The sequence below is a fragment of the Salvelinus sp. IW2-2015 genome, linkage group LG5, assembly GCF_002910315.2.
Source record: "Salvelinus sp. IW2-2015 linkage group LG5, ASM291031v2, whole genome shotgun sequence".
NCBI lineage: Eukaryota > Metazoa > Chordata > Actinopteri > Salmoniformes > Salmonidae > Salvelinus > Salvelinus sp. IW2-2015.
The window spans coordinates 14,380,158-14,393,611 of record NC_036844.1 but is presented as its reverse complement, the minus strand read 5'-3'; the positions used below and the strand labels follow the sequence as shown (position 1 = coordinate 14,393,611).

The window sequence follows — 13,454 nt, the reverse complement described above, 5'->3', positions numbered from 1 at the left end:
GCACTACCCTCTGGAGCGCCTTKCGGTCAAATGCCGAGCAGTTGCCATACCAGGCGGAGATGCAACCAGTCAGGATCTTCTCAATGGTGCAGCTGTAGAACTTCTTGAGGATCTGGGGACCCATGCCAAATCTTTTCAGTCTCCTGGGGGGGGGGGGGAGATGTTGTCGTGCCCTCTTCACAACTGTCTTGGTGTGTTTGGATCATGATAGTTCGTTGGTGATGTGGACACCAAGGAACTTGAAACTCTCAACCCACTCCACTTCAGCCCCGTCAATGTTAATTGGGGCCTGTTCGGCCCTCCTTTTCCTGTAGTCCACGATCAGCTCCTTTGTCTTTCTCACATTGAGGGAGAGGTTGTTATCCTGGCACCACACTGCCAGGTCTCTGACCTCCTCCCTATAGGCTGTCTCATTGTTGTTGATCAGGCCTACCACTGTTGTGTCTTCAGCAAACTTAATGATGGTGTTGGAGTTGTGCTTGGACACGCAGTTGTGAGTGAACAGGCAGTACAGGAGGGGACTAAGCATGCACCCCTGAGGGGCCCCAGTAAAGGTGACATGCTGGTAGAAATTAGGTAAAATGGATTTAAGTTTGCCTGCAATAATGTCCCCGGCAAGTAGGAGCGCCACTTCTGGATGTGCAGTTTTTCTTGTTTGCTTATGGACTTATAAAGCTCGTTGAGTGCGGTCTTAGTGCCAGCATCAGTTTGTGGTGGTAATTAGATAGCTACAAATAATATAGATGAGATTTCTCTTGGTACTGTAGGTAGTGTGGTCTACAGCTTATCATGAGGTATTCTACCTCAGGCGAGCAATACCTCGAGACGTCTTTAATATTAGACATTGCACACCAGCAGTTACTGACAAATAGACACATACCCCGGCCCCTCGTCTTACCAGACGTAGCTGCTCTGTCCTGCCGATGCACGGTGAAGCCAGCCAGCTCTATATTATCCCTGTCGTCGTTCGGCCACGTCTCGGTGAAACATAAGATATTACAGTTTTTAATGTCCCGTTGGTAGGATAGTTTAATCGTAGATCGTCCAGTTTGTTTTCCTATGATTGCGCGTTGGCCAATAATACAGAGGGAAGTGGTGATTTACCTATTAGTCGGCAAATTCTTACAAGGCACCCCGCCCTCCTCCCCCTTTTTCTCCATCTTTTCTTCACGCGCATGACAGGGATTTGGGCCTTGTCTCGACAAAGCAGTATATCCTTCGTGTCAGACTCATTAAAGATTTTTTTTCCGTCCACTTCGAGGTGAGTAATCGCTGTTCTGATGTCCAGAAGCTTTTTTGGGGCATAAGAGAGGGTAGCAGCAACATTATGTACAAAATGAGTTACAAACAACATGAAAAAACAAACAAAATAGCACAGTTGGTTAGGAGCCTGTAAAACGGCAGGCATCCCCTCCGGCGCCATTATCACTGTACATGATGTGTTACCCAGTCCTTTGTTTGAGACAGCTGAATGAATGGGCAGAAAGACAAGAATGTTCTCTATGCATCAGTGCATTGTACTCTCAGCATGTTAAACATTGATTTATTTTATGGAATGCTATGTTAACATCGTACTCTGCGTACTCTGTTGTCTGTGTGTGTGTGTGTTTGTGTGTAGAACACCGTCCCTCAGTCTGACAGACCTGTACAGGTCAACACCTGGCTGGATCAGCCATGTAGTTAAGGGTATTAGCAACAGAGAAGCTGCTCCTAAAACTAGCTTGTACGCCAACAATGGATACGTTTAACGTATCCTTCCAAATTATACTGCTTACTCATTCCAAAAGCCTCTCCCAAAAGTTATCCCGCTCAAGGTAGACATTTTCCCTTACAACAGATCGAGGATTAGATTTCACAACCACCAAATATCAGCGCCCCTGGTGTGTGGGAGGCGTCACTGACCTTCATCATCAGCACCACAGTGTTGAGTGCGATCATGGTCATGATGGAGTACTCAAAGGGCGGCGACACCACAAACTTCCACATCTTATACTGAAACGACTGCTTGTCTGCTGGCATGTAGCGCGTCAGAGGCTTGGCGTTGATGGCAAAGTCGATACAAGCTCTCTGTGTTGGAGGTTGGAGGGATGGACGGAGGGACGGAGGGAGACAAAGAGGGATGAGGCAAGATAGAGGGAGGGAGGGAACAAAGTACATAAAAAAACATAATAATATTATCTTAGAAGTATCTTATGTAAGAGTTTGTGAAACGCACTCATCTCCCTAATCAGAACTGATATTGTTCAAACACTGATTATTAGTATAAAAAAGCTAAACATAAAGTAACAACTAAGGCTACAAAATTCCGGGAACTTGGAAGAAATCCAGTTTCTTTTTTTTTCAATCAGGAGTTCGGGAATTTATTGAAAGTTCCAGGAATTTTGCAAGCCTAGTAAGGACCAAGGTACAATCAAATGAAAAACATCAAAACTAACGTCCCACAGGTGCTGGCATGCATCCCAACAGTTTCCAGACGTGTTTAATATCTTCACACAAGGCAGCAAAACCAGTCTCTCTGATCACTCGCCAGTAGTTTACCAACCTGAAGCACAGAACCTGTGTCCCAAATGGCACCCTATTCCCTTTATAGTGGAATAGGGTGCCATTTGAGACACACTAAGTGAAACTCTCTATGATGTAGGAAATAGAGAGAGCTGGATGGACTACACTGGGCTGGTTGCTTCACAGGTGTGTTGCTGTTCTTTTGTGTTGATGTGTTTTGAGGGAAAAAACAGTCTAGCAAGGAAATCAGCTGAAAGTCCACAGGTGCTGTGACAGGTGTTGAGAGATCCAACACTGGGCCGGTTTCAACAGAGGAGAGGCAGGAATGACTTGGCCTTGTATTAATAACTGACTGTGCAAGTTGAATCAAAAAGTACCTTCTGGGTACCAGGCACCTAGGTTTGAGTGTTTGTGTGTGTGTGTTTTTCTCTCCATGTGTGTGTGTTTGGGTATATGTGGTGTCTTTCTCTCTCTGTGTGTGACTGCGTGTGTTCAGACAGCATACTGTCCCTCGTTCTTCTCCAGACTACACTCTGACATGGCCTTGTCTCCCTGCTCCTGGAAGGTGTGTGTGTGTGCGTGTTTGTGTACCTCGTTCTTCTCCAGACTACACTCTGACATGGCCTTGTCTCCCTGCTCCTGGAAGGTGATGATGATGAGAGCCACAAAGATGTTGACGAAGAAGAAGGGAAAGACCACAAAGTAGACCACATAGAAGATAGAGGTCTCCATACGGAAGCCTGGGTTGGGACCCTGGTCCTCATAGGTGGCATCTACAGAATGCTTTAGGACCCTGGAGAGAACAGGCAAACACAGAGGCATTTATAGATGAAAAGGGGCAGGGTAAATGTGGCCCTAGTGGCTGAACTTGTGTCAGTTTCGCATTTTTCACACTAATGGTTAGGGTTAGGATTGGGGGAGGGGAAGCTGATCCTAGAACCATATCTAGAGGAAACTTCACCCCGGGGCTACACAAACATGAGACAATGCCAATTACACTGAACTAAGAAGACAAACATGCCACTATTGTGCATATGTTAAGTAATGTACAGTGCTTTTGTATACAGCAATATTGGGTGTCTAAGACAATTTCCCTCTGGAGGACATTACAGTTTATCCTATCCTAACTAGCTTAATTGTTATAGCCAATACAGATGGCAGCCAAGGGAGGGCACATACAGTGTCTTCAGAAAGTATTCATGCCCCTTGACTTATTCCACATTTTGTTGTGTTACAGCCTGAATTAAAAATGGATTAAGTCAGTTTTTTCCCACCCATCTACACACAATATGGCATAATGACAAAGTAAAACCATTTTTTATTTGGAAATGAATTGGAAATGAAATACAGAATTTATTTACACCCCTGAGTCAATACATGTTAGAATAACCTTTGGTAGCGATTCGAGCTGTGAGTCTTTCTGGGTATCTAAGAGCTTCGCACACCTTGATTGTACAATATTTGCACATTCTTCTTCTTAAAATTCTTCAAGCTCTGTCAAGTTGTTTGCTTATCATTGCTAGACAGCCATTTTCAAGTCTTGCCATAGATTGTCAAGATGATTTTAAGCCAAAACTGTAACTAGGCCACTCAGGAACATTGACTATTGTCTTGGTAAGCAAGACAATGGCCTTGTGTTTTAGGTTTGGTTATTGTCTTGTTGAAATGTGAATTTGTCTGTTGGAAAGCAGACTCAGGTTTTCCGCTAGGATTTTGCCAGTGCTTAGCTCTATTGCGTTTATTTTCTTTTTTTTAAATGTCCCTTGTCCTTGCCCGTGAGAAGCATACCCATAACATGATGCAGCTACCACCATGATTGAAAATAGTGATGTGTTGTGTTGGATTCGCCCCAAACATAACGCTTTGTATTCAGGACATAAAGCTAATTTCTTTGCTGTTTTACTTTAGTGSATTATTGCTTGCATGTTTTGGAATATTTGCATTCTGTAAGGATTTCTTCTTTTCACTATGTCATTTAGGTTAGTGTGGAGTAACTACAATGTTGTTGATCCATCCTCAGTTTTCACCTATCACAGGCATTCAACTATTTAACTGTTTAAAAGTCACTATTGGCCTTCCTTCCTCTGCAGCAACTGAGTTAGAAAGGACACCTGTATCTTGTAGTGACTGGGTGTATTGATCTACCATCCATAGTGTAATTAACAACTTCACCATGCTCAAAGGGATATTCAATGTCTGCTTATTTTTATGTGCCCTTCTTTGTGAGGCAACGGAAAACTTCCTTGGTCTTCGTGGTTGAATCAGTGTTTGAAATTCACTGCTCGACCGAGGGACCTTACAGATAATTGTGTCTGTGGGAGTCATTCAAAAATCATGTAAAACACTATTATTGCACACAGAGTGAGTCCATGCAACTTATTAAGCAAATATTTACTCCTGAACTTATTTAGGCGTGCCATAACAAAAGGGTTGAACACTTACTGACTAAAGACATTTTGTAATATTTTATTAATTTGTAAAAAAATATAAAAATAATTCTAAAAACATAATTCCACTTTGACATTATGGGGTATTGTGTGTAGGCCAGTGACACACAATCTAAATGTAATCCATTTTAAATTCAGAATGTAACACAACAAAATGTGAAAAAAGTCAAGGGGTGTAAATACTTTCTGAAGGCACTGATAAGGATATGTGTTGTACAAGCATGTTGTGAAATAAAATGGTGAACATTTACTGGAACAAAGCATGCCCAATATTGATCTGTCACCACCCATAACTGAGTACAGCAGGGAATACTATTATAAAGCATGGAATAATAGAATGTTCACCAGGTTCACCATTTTATTTCACAACATGCTTGTACAACACATCCTTATCAGTGCCTTCAGAAAGTATTTACACCCCTTGACTTTTTCCACATTTTGTTACAGCCTTATTCTAAAATCAAGGAAATCATTTCCCCCCCTCATTAATCAAAAAACAATACCCCATAATGACAAAGATTTTTTTATAATTGATTAAAAATGTAAACTGAAATATTACATTTACATAAGTATTCAGACCCTTTACTCAGTACTTTGTTGATGCATCTTTGGCAGCGATTACAGCCTCGAGTCTTCTTGGGTATGACGCTACAAGCTTGGCACACCTGTATTTGGGGAGTTTCTCCCATTTTTCTCTGCAAATCCTCTCAAGCTCTGTCAGGTTGGATCGGGAGCGTTGCTGCACAGCTATTTTCAGGTCTCTCCAGAGATGTTCCATCGGGTMCAATCGGCCACTCAACGACATTCAGAGAGTTGTCCCGAAGCCACTCTTGCGTTGTCTTGGCTGTGTGCTTAGGGTTGTTGTCCTGTTGGAAAGTGAACCTTCGCCCCATTCTGAGGTCCTGCATGCTCTGGAGCAGGTTTTCATCAATGATCTCTCTGTACTTTGCTCCGTTCATCTATCCCTCGATCCTGACTAGTCTCCCAGTCCCTGCCGCTGAAAAACATCCCCACAGTATGATGCTGCCACCTGCTTCACCGTAGGGATGGTGCCAGGTTTCCTCCAGATGTGACACTTGGAATTCAGGCCAAAGAGTTTAATCTTGGTTTCATCAGAGCAGAGAATCATGTTTCTCATGGTTTGAGAGTCTTTACGTGCCTTTTGGCAAACTCCAATCGGGCTGTCATGTGCCTTTTACTGAGGATTGGCTTCCGTCTGGCCACTATACCATAAAGGGCTGATTGGTGGAGTGCTGCAGAGATGGTTGTCCTTCTGGAAGGTGCTCCCATCTCCACAGAGGAACTCTAGAGCTCTGTCAGAGTGACAATTGGGTTCTTGGTCACCTCCCCCGATTGCTCAGTTTGGCCGGGCGGCCAGCTCTAGGAAGACTCTCGGTGGTTCCAAACTTCTTCCATTAAAGAATGATGGAGGCCACTGTGTTCTTGGGGACCTTCAATGCAGCAGACACTTTTTGGTACCCTTCGCCAGATCTGTGCCTTGACACAATCTTGTCTCGGAGCTCTACGGACAATTCCTTCAACCTCATGGCTTGGTTTTTGCTCTGACATGCACTGTCAACTGTGGGACCTTACATAGACAGGTGTGTGCCTTTCCAAATCATGTCCAATCAATTTAATTTACCACAGGTGTACTCCAATCAAGTTTTAGAAACATCTCAAGGATGATCAATGGAAACAGTATGCACCTGAGCTCAATTTTGAGTCTCATAGCAAAGGGTCTGAATACTTATGTAAATAAGGTATTTCAGTAAAAAAAAAAAAACATTTGCTCAAAATTCTTAGTAAGTACAATTATTTAAAAAAAATTGTTTTGAGTTCAAGCAAATCTATTTTTTTTAGGTAATATCACATATAAAGTATAATTTGTTTAGGCAGAGGTTAGTTAAGTAATTGTTTACATTATATATTTTTTCATCATTAAACATTTATGATGTTTTTCAAGTAAATTATATAAAAAAATATATTTTAAAGTTCTATTTATTTGAAATGTATTTTGTTTGGTCAAACAGTTTGTCTTGTTTGGGGGAGGAGTCCTTTAGAATAATACCCAGCATGCTTTGAAACTGTACATTTTTACATATTTACATTTTGGTCATTTAGAAGATCTTTCTTTGTAGTAATGAACAACATGAAGAAACGCACTTATTGCACCAAAAAATATGAAGTTTAGAAGATATATCTATTAAGTAGCAACAGCTTGAAAATATTGATTATGTGACATGTTTATGTAACTAAAACATATTGAGTTACAAAATATCTGTACCTGCACTCTGATATTGTAGTGCAACGGGTTTCCACAAAGGTTTTGAGTAATGGGGTTTACAGTGAAGAGATATGCTATTCCTTCTCAAGCCCTAGTCGCTGGGTTACAGGGAATACAGCCATTTTGATTTAAGGATTAATCTAACAGCTAGTTAACTCATTTTACATAACTTATACCGTGTAGCCCTGCATTATTACTTGGGATTAATGATGTGGAAAGAGAAAGAGAGAACGACAGAGGGGGAGAGAGAGAGCAATGAAAAATGACTGACTAGCTGAGGAGAGCACATAAGACACTCCAACACCGTGAAGATTCTACATGCCATATAAATCAGGGTAATGATGAGGGACATACTGTATCTCTGACTAGCGCTGTCTTCTCCTGAACATTAACTCATGCAAGGATGCACACAATCAGAAACACACACATACACACACACACATACATACACACATATATACACACACCTCCCACTGGAGCTCACCCCACCTAGCATCCCTCTGAGAGCATTTATTTAACCCATGTCATTGGCACTTTGGCCTTTGAAATGGATGTCAAATGGGATGCTCGTCTTGTAAAGGACACTCTGTACGTTCAATAGGGGTTGATGGACCCCGTTGGAACCCTCTCGTCTGCCCGGGAAGCTGACTGGCTACSCTGTGGTTATGTGAGTAGGTGATGTGTAGGTGATTGGCTAGCCTGTGGTTATGTGAGTAGGTGATGTGTAGGTGATTGGCTAGCCTGTGATTATGTGACTGGGTTCTTTCCAGTAATTGGCTGGCCTGAGCCACTCTCTGCAGCTTATTGGCTGGTGTGAGGCGTGGGCTACTCACATTGGCCAGCCCTCCCCGGTGGAGACGGTGAAGAGGGTGAGGAAGGCCCAGAGCACATTATCATAATGGAACTCGTACTTTCTCCACTCACGATCCTGGGCAGCCACGTCATCACGGTCATAGTCCAGAAACTTACCCCTGATGAATGCCGGAGAGAGGGAGGGAGGGAGAGAAAAAGAAAGCGAGAGAAAGGAGAAAGAGAGAAAAGAGAGAGAGAAAGCAAAAAAGAGAGAGTAGCACAATATTGTATTAGAATATTGTAGGTGAATTGGCTCAAGCTACAGTACCAGTCAAAAGTTTTTTATTTTTTATTTTTACTATTTTCTACACTGTAGAATAATAGTGAAGACATCAAAACTATGAAATAACACATGGAATCATGTAGTAACCAAAAAAGTGTTAAACAAATCTAAATGTATTTTATAGTTGAGATTCTTCAAAGTAGTCACCCTTTGCCTTGATGACAGCTTTGCACACGCTTGGCATTCTCTCAACCAGCTTCATGAGATAGTCACCTGGAATGCATTTCAATTAACAGGTATGCCTTGAATCTCTTTCTACTACATGGTTCCATATGTGTTATTTCATAGTTTTGACGTCTTCACTATTATTCTACAATGTAGAAAATGGTACAAATCAAGAAAAACCCTGTAATGAGTAGTTGTGTCCAAACTTTTGACTGGTACTGTATCTATTTAGCAAGGGTTCATATCCAATACCAGTCCATGTCAGTACTGTAAGAGTGTCTGTAATGTACCTGCAGTCCTTCTCCAGACTTTTAGACTCGTCGGTGCAGTAGAAGAACTTGCCCTTGAACAGCTGCACAGCGATCACAGCGAAGATGAACATGAAGAGCATGTAGACAATGAGGATGTTGAGCACGTTCTTCAGAGAGTTGACCACGCAGTCAAACACAGCCTGAAGGGGAAGACAAACACACACAATCACTCAAACTCACATTGACATGCATGTAAACACCCGGCCGCACACGCACACACACACACACACACACACACACACACACACACACACACACACACACACACACACACACACACACACACACACACACACACACACACACACACACACACACACACACACACACACACAGTCCCTTCACAGCACTCTTGATCAGTTTGCGGTTTGATGTCATGGCAGGTATGCAATCTGCCCAATGAATATGTATCAGCTGGGGATGAATAAGACAGTAACTCACAGAGCTGCTCTGCGACCAACCTGTCACAAATGCCACTGTCCAAGTATCTAACTGTATGAGAGTGGTTAGCTCTGGTCCAGGGCATTATGTGCAGCTTGCTGATGCTGAGCCTTCAGCACTGAGCCTTCAGCACTGAGCCTTCAGCACTGAGCCTTCAGCATCAGCAAGCGGCACGTAATGCCCTGGACCAGAGCTAGAGAGTAGTGGGCTTATCTCCCTGCCAACACTGATCAATCTCAATCATCTCAATCACCCATCAATTCAATTCATAGGATTTGCTGCGGTCTTTGGTCCGATCGATGACCTTTGTCTGATCAACTACCTTTCCACACATCAATTACTTTGGTCTAGTCTGGTTCAGACAATATCAGAGCTGGAGCTGGGGTCCTGATGAGAGTGAGACGGATTTGCATTTTTCTCATTTGTCACATAAAAACAGTCGCCGGGTGGAGGATGATAAACTGGTATATGAAGATAGACACTGGGAATATCAGTCATGACATCACGCCATCCTCTCCCATTAACTTATCTCTCATACAATCACTTGCGATTTCGGGAATCCACTGTCTGCCGCTGCAGCGTTTGTATGCGTGTGTGCGTGTTTGTGGGTGTGTGCAACGTGTCAACCGGTCATGGAGGCGGCTTCTCTGCTCTGCCAGAGAGGAGGTGACGGGTGGCAGATGTAGTCACCTTGAGCTTGGGCAGTCGTTTAATGGTCTTCAGGGGCCTCAGGACTCGCAGCACCCTGAGGGACTTGATGGTGTTGATGTCCTTGCCTTTAGTTCCTCTGCACAGAGCAAGCCCACAGTTAGTGAACGAAGGAGAAGATTCTGCTCTTGACCACAGGCTCTCACCACTACCTTACCTTCTGTTCTGTCGCACACACAGAAAGCGCACACACACGCACGCACACACACGCACGCACGCACGCACGCACGCACACACACCCACACACACAATATTTAGTAATATCTCTCTCTTCACTCATTCTCTTTAAGGCACACATGTATCAAATGTCCTTCCATCCCCGCAGGTTGTAGTGAGGTATACTCCGTGGTTAGTAGAGTACAGTAGAGTACAGTAGAGTACATTAGAGTACAGTAGTTAGTAAAATACATGCATGTGAGTAGAGGGCTTATTCTACAGAAACATACTGTACCTAGCAACACAGGGTAGGACAGTAAATCACATTTCAAGAGCAATTCAAAGGGTTTCTATACAGGGAACAATCACATAACAGGACGAAGGACTACGATCCACTATCCACTGGTATTTCTGTGGAATAACACAGACATACACAGTTGTAGAAAAAGACACAAAGAAGCAAGTCCTGATCAGGGACACGCTTCTTTGCAGGAACCAGTTCTGTCCTAGCCATTGGAGCTGTGCTTGCTACAGTGGCGGGTTAAATAGCAATGATTTAGAACCTGTTAGCGACAATATACTGTACTGTCCTCAGGAGCCAGAAGGACATTGGTCAATGACAGTGAATGTGGAGTCAATACAGTAATCTACCGACACCGGCCGTGTCCGGAATCTGTCTTGACTTCTACTTACTAAAACTACATACTGTGTACTAATCGTCCTACACACTATTTAAAATGTACTGTTTAGTAAAAATGCATGCAGTAGGCTAAGCAACAAATATCAATACATCATGTCCATACTCTCAACATACATTCTGTACATTGAGTCTCGAAAAGAACCACATTCAGGAAAAACTCAGGAGGGAAAACCAGAAATGTTATTAAGTATTTACGTGAGCTTTATGTTTTATGTGCTTCTTTGTGTGGCCTTCCTTGTGTGTGTTTATTATGAGTTTACATTCTTCTGAATGTGTTCGTGTATGCGTGTGTGTGTGAGCGTGTTTGTTGGTGTGTGTTTTCCGGTCACATCTCCTCAGCAGGTTGATAAGCCCTGGGGCACCGCACTCATCTGTAGAGAGCTCTCTAGGGTCCATCTCTCCCCCCTAATTCCCTTTCCCCCTCCTCTCTCTCCGCTCACACCGGGGGGGGGGTCAAGGGGGACTGATGAGAGGCTCAAAAAAAGGACTCCGTAGAAATGTGTAACCTGTCCATGACTCTGCTGGCGCCCTCTTTCCGCCCTCTCGCCGTGCAATTCCACTATACAGTTTGGAATCATGACTTGAGATACATACTGAACTAAAGTACACACCTCACACCTTTGAATAAATCCCACACTGACATCAGTCGGAAGATTGGCAGATCAGCTGGAGCTATACAGTACATGCACATATCTCAAGGGAGGACCGAGGCAATAATGACGTAGTCTATTTGAATTCCGTGGACAAAATATACCTCAGTAAAGAGAAAAGAAACAGAAGCATGGTTCCACACAGATTGGGCGTGTTGACTTTTTCTTATCCAATGGGAGCTTTAGGTCTAATACACTGGCATGCAACAGTCATGCTCTGAAGACCTGGTTACCCTGGCATGCAATCTGGTAAGTCAACCCCCGCCAGCATCAGTCCAGGGTCTCAACACGTCTAGATGGCGAGTGAACCGTACCCCAATAGCGTTCAGAAGAGCCGTGGGCTGAAAGGACGGATGTGTGTGTGTGTTCACATCAAAGTAGCTCAGATCATCCCTGATTATCCTCGGTCACTGTGACTACAGCGTTCTCAGCTGGCCCTTTCCGAAAGAGAGCGCGCAGCAGTTCCTGTTTACGGATGGGGGTATCTGTCTTCCAATCATCTGCCTCTCAGTGGGTATTATTCCCAACCTGCTCTTTCTGTTGTTTCCACCCAACGCCAAACAAGAAGGGGAAACAAAATTCACCCTCCCTGATCTGCCCTTCTCACAAATTATTTCGCTATTTATGATGATGCTGATGAGGTAAGGATYTTTGTATGTGAAATGTGACTTTCTGATGACACCGTTTGTTAATATTGACTTGATTTACTGTAATTCTTGGGTATGTTGGCGTTGTATAACCGTTCTTTACTTTAGCATGTCGGCACACAATGGCAACAAGAGACGGAGTTTAATATGATTAGTGATTGTCTTCTGAAAGCTATTGGGAAGAGTCTTGGTTCACAGAGAGGGTAAGYGGGGGGGACGGGTATCCTGCCCAGTGCAGGACAGAGAGTGAGAGCATTGGAACGCGATGGGGGAGGTTGATGGGGAAGGTTTTGGGAGGATGGGGCTTTGGGGTCAGGGGTCAATAAGAGAGAGTGTTGGTCCCCACCTGGCCACACTTTGTTGCGATCTGATGAAGAGAAAACAATAATAAACAGAACACACACAAACACGTCACAAAGCCACATAGAACAAACGGAAAGCACAGAAATTATGGCTGCTTCATGAAGACAAAGAAAAAGGCAGAAATATACAGAAACACTAAGAAAAATAAACACTTTAAGCCACTTTAAGACAGTATTAATAACGCTGTTGAAGAGAGGAGGCGATATAGTGTCTGGAGCTAGTTAGCTTMATGACGTAATACTGAACATTGAAACACATCAGTAAGAGACAAATAATGACAAGCAAACGGAAGCATTTAACTCACTTCAAGTCAAGAGCAAAAAAGAGAAGAAACCTTTAGACTGATCTGAAAATGACAGCTGTAGGGGCTTTTGGCTGTCTATCTTCTGTTTCTGACAAGAAGACCCAGGKTGCGTCCTAAATTAAACCATACATAGTGCACTACCTTTGACCAGAGCCATATGGGACCTTTTCAAAATAAGTGCACTATATAGGGAATAGGGTGCCATTTGGGATTATTATTTTTTTCTGACAGGAGATTTTACAGTGAGATGGCATCAAGGAAGAGAAGACATGACGTTCGACAAAAGACACATCTGAGAGTGCCATCTATCCCTCTGTCTGTCTGCCAGGGAAGTGAGCAGCTCAGAGATGGAGGCTAGGGAGGGAAAGTATATCATCCAGATAACCTCCCAATCAGCTACCCAGCATTCCACAGTACCAGGAGAGGAACACATACAGTGGGGAGAACAAGTATTTGATACACTGCCGATTTTGCAGGTTTTCCTACTTACAAAGCATGTAGAGGTCTGTCATTTTTATCATAGGTACACTTCAACTGTGAGAGACGGAATCTAAAACAAAAATCCAGAAAATCACATTGTATGATTTTTAAGTAATTAATATGCATTTTATTGCATGACATAAGTATTTGATCACCTACCA

The 13,454-nt window shown here is 43.2% G+C and overlaps 1 pseudogene; it reads right to left on the bottom strand.

The window, feature by feature from the left end:
* LOC111963945 (voltage-dependent N-type calcium channel subunit alpha-1B-like) overlaps nt 1–13,454 on the bottom strand; it is a 95,772-nt pseudogene that overhangs the window by 34,829 nt on the left and 47,489 nt on the right.